Consider the following 6,385-nt stretch of genomic DNA (forward strand, 5'->3'; position numbering starts at 1 on the left):
GTTGGTGTGACACAGCATGAAGTTCATCAGTGGAGTTCAACTCTGGGGCACTCCACGGCTGGCTGGTACTGTGCTGGATGACCTGAGACACGACTAACTAAAACAACATGGTCATGGAATGGAATGTCATCAACAAAGACTCCATCATTCCCATTGACCTGAAGCTGTTCTCCTGTACTTGGAGCTGGGGCTCCGATATTTAAAGAGCTCTCTCTATTTCTGTGACGTCTTGTTTACTAGCGATGACCGCACTGCATGTGGCCTCGTAATTCTGCGACACTTGCTTTAACTCTTTCTTAACAGCTAGTTAAATTGGTCTGTTGGTGTTTTCCTGGACCATGTCTATTCCTTCTTGCAGCATCCCACCATGTGAACGAGTGTGCATGTTATTTTGCTTAGTTGCTGTCAGTTTCTGCTTTACCACTGTGTTTGTTCTCTCTCACTCAGCTACTGCAGACCGTGCTGCCCATCTGTCTTGCATCACCGTGCTTCCTGGTCCGCTGCTAATCATCGCGTAACGAGCCTATGTCAAGGTGGTTGAACTCTGTAAAAAATTTTATAATTTGGAAAACATATTACTCTGTGCTGAAACAGACCTTACACCATTGGAAGTGCCACATGCGGAACCTACAATTATCCCACGGATCTCCCTCTTCTTTAGTTCATTATCCAAAACAGTAACTATTTCTTTGCTTGTATTCTCATTGGATTCTCCAATTTAGATACATTTCAAATCAGTGTATTCTCAGCATCGACAAGTTCCACAATTACTGGGTAGAGTTTTTTGTCATTCATATCATCACTGCTGTCTGTTGTCAGGGCAAAGTGCTCGAACTCATTCCCACAACTGTGCTTGCAGACTATTTTCAAAGCAAGAAACATTTCGTGAACACACATCCTGCACCGTAAGGGCAAGTTATGGTCAACAAGGAATGTCGTAAATAACAACTCCGTGGTTTTTTTATCTTCATCTTCTGAGGATTTAGTGAAAATTGTTGAATTCTTGTTCGTCTCCCTTGGCTTCGCTGTACCTGCAATCCTCTCTTCCCTTCCACTATACGTAACTGAAAAATGCAGGCTGCACGCCCTACAAAACACATGTAAATCAGATTTGGGGGAACACAGTAAACAGAGCCATGCTTTTGAGGACTCCTCCCTAAATTTTTGACCAGTTCTTGCTTCTTAACAGTGTCACTATAATCTGTTCATCATAAACATGACACTATGTATTTTCTGAGTTTGCTGGAACCTCATTGGATTTTGTTTCATGTGGAGCAGAAGCCAATCTCTCTCTCGTACAGTCAGATGCAATAATGAGGATACGTTTTATGCTGAGTGTTATGCGCACGTCGACTCAGCGATAATATGGGGCAACAGCTTTACCAGCACATTTAAATCACTCAGCAAAGGCCAAGAAAGTGATCCAACTAATCTGCAGTGATGTGAACAATTGTAATAAAGGAGTAAAATATAGCTTTGAACGTGATTTAATTTTTAAACAGAAAAAATAATATTTGGTGAAACTAAGGCAATACACTTCTTAGGTGACTGGACGGAAAATGTAACAAGCTTTCGATCTAGATAACATAGTATACTGTAATTAAAAACAAGAGTAATGAAAATTCCTGACTTTAATAAGGGTAATTTTTATGCTTGGGCTATGTGAGGCGCAAAAGTGCTCTGCTGTGATTTCACCTTGTGGTTAAATACTCATTGAAGGTATTACAGTCAGTCATCTGGAAATCTCTGAATTCCTTCCACACACACCGTCAGGTGGCTTGCGGAGTATGGATGTAGATGTAGATCAGATGCTGAGGAATACATTTCAGTACTGCTATGTTGATAATCAGGGAATCAACAACAGAATACCAAGCCATCAAAAAAATCCACATTTCCTCCTCCTATTTTATGAGGTATTGTCCTGTATTTTGCCATCAGCATTGATATGTCACAAAGATTCGTGCATTCATTCTGGTACATGTGGCAGCTGAAATGTTTCATTATTTCTCACAACAAGTCCCTCTAACTTGGCTCCAGATCAGTTCTATAGGGTTCAGATTGCAATGTTAAGGCGACAGCTTTAAAAATGTAGCATTTGTACAGTGCTCGGCAACATGAAAATTGTTTCCCATGTTTCTATGACTCATATCATTCTGGCTTGTATCAGTCCACGTCTGTCCTGCAAAGGGTATAATAAAATGATGAGTATTTGATTTTTCATTTTTCTCCGAAAAATTTGTGTAATGTTTCCTTACCTTCAACAATCTTTCATAAAACATTGAAAGTCAAGAATGTGTATTTACAATGAAAACCAGAATTTTGCATGAAATATGTAATTAGGAACTAGAAGACAGGCATTTTTCTTGAAAAAATGGTTAAGTATCTGTTAATTACCATGTATTTGATGAATTTCATATTTAAATGATTTAGGCATTCAAACTGAGCCACCGCCCACCATCACACAATTATCAATCTATGATGCTAGAGATTATGCCATGCAGATAATTAAATGCCCTCCCTTATTTTTATTACAAGCATCGTAACTGATTTTTCTTTGTAACAACAATGTGTTTCTTACCAATAACGGTGTTCCCTGCATGTGTTTCACTATGAAGCAGGAAGCAGTGTCATCCATTTTCATGGTAAGTATGAACAGCGAGACAACCAGAGCACAAGTAGTATTTACAGAGACTGTGACTCTACACGATTTTTTAAAAATAAAAATTGCGTAAATAAGTATGACTGAAGAAAAATGTTGATGGTTGTTAATACATAAGAATGTCTTGAAGTTTCTTCTACAATTATAGTAATGAGATATATGAGACTGACCTACTCCCACGAGTGGAACACCACCACGGTACGAGAGCTATGGTTGCTGACCAATCATCACGTTTGTGTTTATATTCTTATGTTGAAGTAAGTAAAGTCACAGTACCATCACCACACAATTTAAATTGTAAAGAAAGGTTTTCTCATGTGCATCATTTTGAGCACTTTATATGCTTGCTTAAAGATCATTGAAAGAAAAAAAGTTATTTTTGCCATGTCGTTCATATGGTTGTAAGTATTGGAAGAAATTTGTAATTATCATGACTGATTTGTAATAATTGGCATACCTGAATCTGAGATGTTAAATTTATGTCCTACTACTTTAATTCATGAAGGTGTACTTTTTTAAATTTGCGAGTTTAATTTTTGTATCAATCCTATTTTCTAATAAAAAGAAAATTATTTCTAAAAAAAAAAAAAAATTATTACATAACCTATGAAAAGCCAACCTTGCTTTCACGTGCTATACATTTTGTTGGCAACAGGTTGGCTAGGAGAAGAGTGGTATCTACTGTCACGTCACAATGGGTATTTAGGTTTTACATCATTGGAACGTACTGTCACAAATATTTTAACAGGTGTGCCTGACTGATTCTCTGGGGTCTCTAGGTATAATAGTGTATGTCATCCACTAAGACTTTACTAAACACCTGCTAAAACACAAGTATCACACAATTATGAGATAGTGTGACAGATTTCAGATATTTAACAATGAAATTCGCCAAATACTCCTGCAGTTGAGATTTTATTTTATTTTCACTACCAGTTTCAGCAATTCATTATACAACCTTGATGTCCCGTACACTTCTCTCAATGGGTCCTGAAGACGGCATAATGAACTGCCGAAACTGGTAGTGAAAACCTCAATTATATGGATGTTTGGTGAATTTCATCATTGAATATTTGACCAACTGCTGTCCCATGTCCACAACATCTACATTACACAACATTAACAACAGTAACAGTGTGTTCAAGACAATGATGGTTCTGTCAGTGGAAAGTTAAAATATGTGCCAGATTGGGTTGTGAGGAAAGGTGAAAAAGATATGTGCAGCAGACTGCAGAAAACAAAAATACCTTAAGTTCATAAAAGAAAAAAGTTTGTTTTATTATGGCAGTAATACAAACATTAGAAAATACTGAGCCTGTTCTTATTACCACTTTTGACACAGATAGCAAGAGTCCACTTGCTGTTAAAACTTCGTTTGCAGTTTTCTAGTATGGCCTATGATTAGAATATCTTGCAGACTGAACACTCATGTTACAATAGATACCACTTAAACAAGATATTTGTTTTTTTAACTCCCCCCCCCCCCCCCCAGAACTTTAATGAAGCATGAAATGCATAAATAAGGTGAAGTATTGTTCTTAGAAGGGGGGGGGGGGGGGGGGGGATCGGACTGAGGAAATGCATCACCCACATATACCCTAACAGGAGACAAAATGCAGATATATTGTATGAGCTGTAAAGGAAGCAAAATCAACAGTTGATTTTCCAAGGAAAAACAAAATTAACTGAAGTGTTCCATTGACAAAGCAGTTCCAATTGTTCATTTATTTAATTATACTTGACAGACTGTGACCACTGCTTTAAGGATCTAACAACAGTTAATGCTAAATGGTATACAACAATCTGCGATAAGCCACTCATTAAATTAGGAAAATGGAGAAGTTGGAATTGTTCATCATGGTAATGCCGGTTGTCACACAGTATCTCAAGGTATTTACTTGTCTTTGAGTGTTTTGAATGCTACTGATATTAATAGTTTATACAAATTAAATAATACATAAACGGTGTATCTATAAAGCTCATACCATTAAAGTATAAATTCTGATACCTATTGCCAAGATGTGATTCTATATGAGTGAGTTCCGTATCTCAAACGTCACAGCACCTCAGTTTACACATTGGTGTCTGATGACTCAGAGTCAAATGCCTCACTCAGGTCAATCAGTATAGTTCAACAGATGATTTTGCTCCAAAGGCACTGAGTATTATTGAAACAACATTTCAAACAGTTTTCAGTGTAGATGAATTTTCCCTGAAGTCATACTGAGCGTTTGTCAGCTCCCACTGCAGGTGAAATGCTTGTAAATTTGTTGGTGAATACAATGTTCTACTATTTTCAAAAGTATTGGTAAAAGAGAAGCAAGGTGATAGTTATTGACACATGACTTTTCTTCTTTTTCATGTAAAATACAACTAGTTATCTTTCAGTAGGCTGAAAAACAACAACTCATAAAAATCCAGTTTATTGGTACACATACATTGTTGTTGTATAATGTCCACTATATTTTCGATAACAAAATTGATAGACCACACAAGTCCTCTGATTTTAAGTTGATGATTTTTGGTACAGCTACTGCAACTTTAGTGACAGCAATTTGGACCCACTTGGATACAGATGTTGCTGGTTTGTTGCATGATATGAATGATTTTGGTTTTTCTAGATGCTTATTAATGCCCGATTTATAGCTGTCACTTTGAGCTGGGTGTCCTTTATTACCAGAGCTAATGAAGTAGTTCATTTCATTGGGTGTGTGCAAGCAGCTTTGTATTTGTTTTGTGAATGTTGATTATAGTTATCATTTGCCACTCATTTCTGTTTTTATAATTTCTAATCTGCTCCTCTTACTTCAGTTGACGGTATTGAAGCTATGTTGTTCTTTGATCTGTTAAGGAGATTGATAACCTGCGTTCTTAATTTTTTGAGGTCAGGTGTGAATAATCAACATCTATTATTACTCTTGCTTGTTTCCTCATGTGTCTTTTTAATTCTTTAGGACAACACTTATTAAATGTATTAGAAGCAATACTGACAAAGCTGTCAAATGCTTCAACATCTATAAATTGCCCACTACCATGCCAATATAGTTTTGACCATCATACACAGATGTTGCATTGTTCACATTGCTCTGTAGGATTTTTTGTTAGCAACTTTAATGGCACCTGTTCATGATTTTGTGGGAGTGACTATCAATAGACGACAGGACGGTGTGTGTATTATCTTTGGGGGCAGTTGTTTTGGGAGTGTGTTTTGTTTCTTGCTTGATGTAGTTTTTTGTTCTGTTATGCTGTGTAATAAGGTTAAGTGGACATTAGCACAAATTTACGTACATACTCTTTTATGTAGCAAGAGTTTCCCCTCATAGGTGATAACCACAAAACTACATTGTTGTGGTAGTGGACAGTTTTTCTTGACACTTATTCTGCATCACCAAGTACCAGCACGTCGTCCAAATAAAAACTCCCTCTGCAACACTGATGGTCCATTCAGAGCATCACAGAGGAACTAGACACGATATAACGAACTCCCCATTCCACGGTGTTACAGGATCCTAAGTCTCAAACTGAACATGTCCATGGCATTATGGTTCCAAATGCACAGTCACAGCATTGTTTCCTACAACACTGCAACAAGCTGTTGCCTCTCACAGGACACAGTGAAATCAACCAAAATGTGAACATGTTGACTTTTCCACAATCAGCGACAGTGCCACTTCCACAAGCTACAGGCCCTGCCATTCATGCCCTAACACCCAGAGATGTGGTTCA

The sequence above is a fragment of the Schistocerca gregaria genome, chromosome 2 (assembly GCF_023897955.1).
Source record: "Schistocerca gregaria isolate iqSchGreg1 chromosome 2, iqSchGreg1.2, whole genome shotgun sequence".
NCBI classification, from domain to species: Eukaryota; Metazoa; Arthropoda; class Insecta; order Orthoptera; family Acrididae; genus Schistocerca; species Schistocerca gregaria.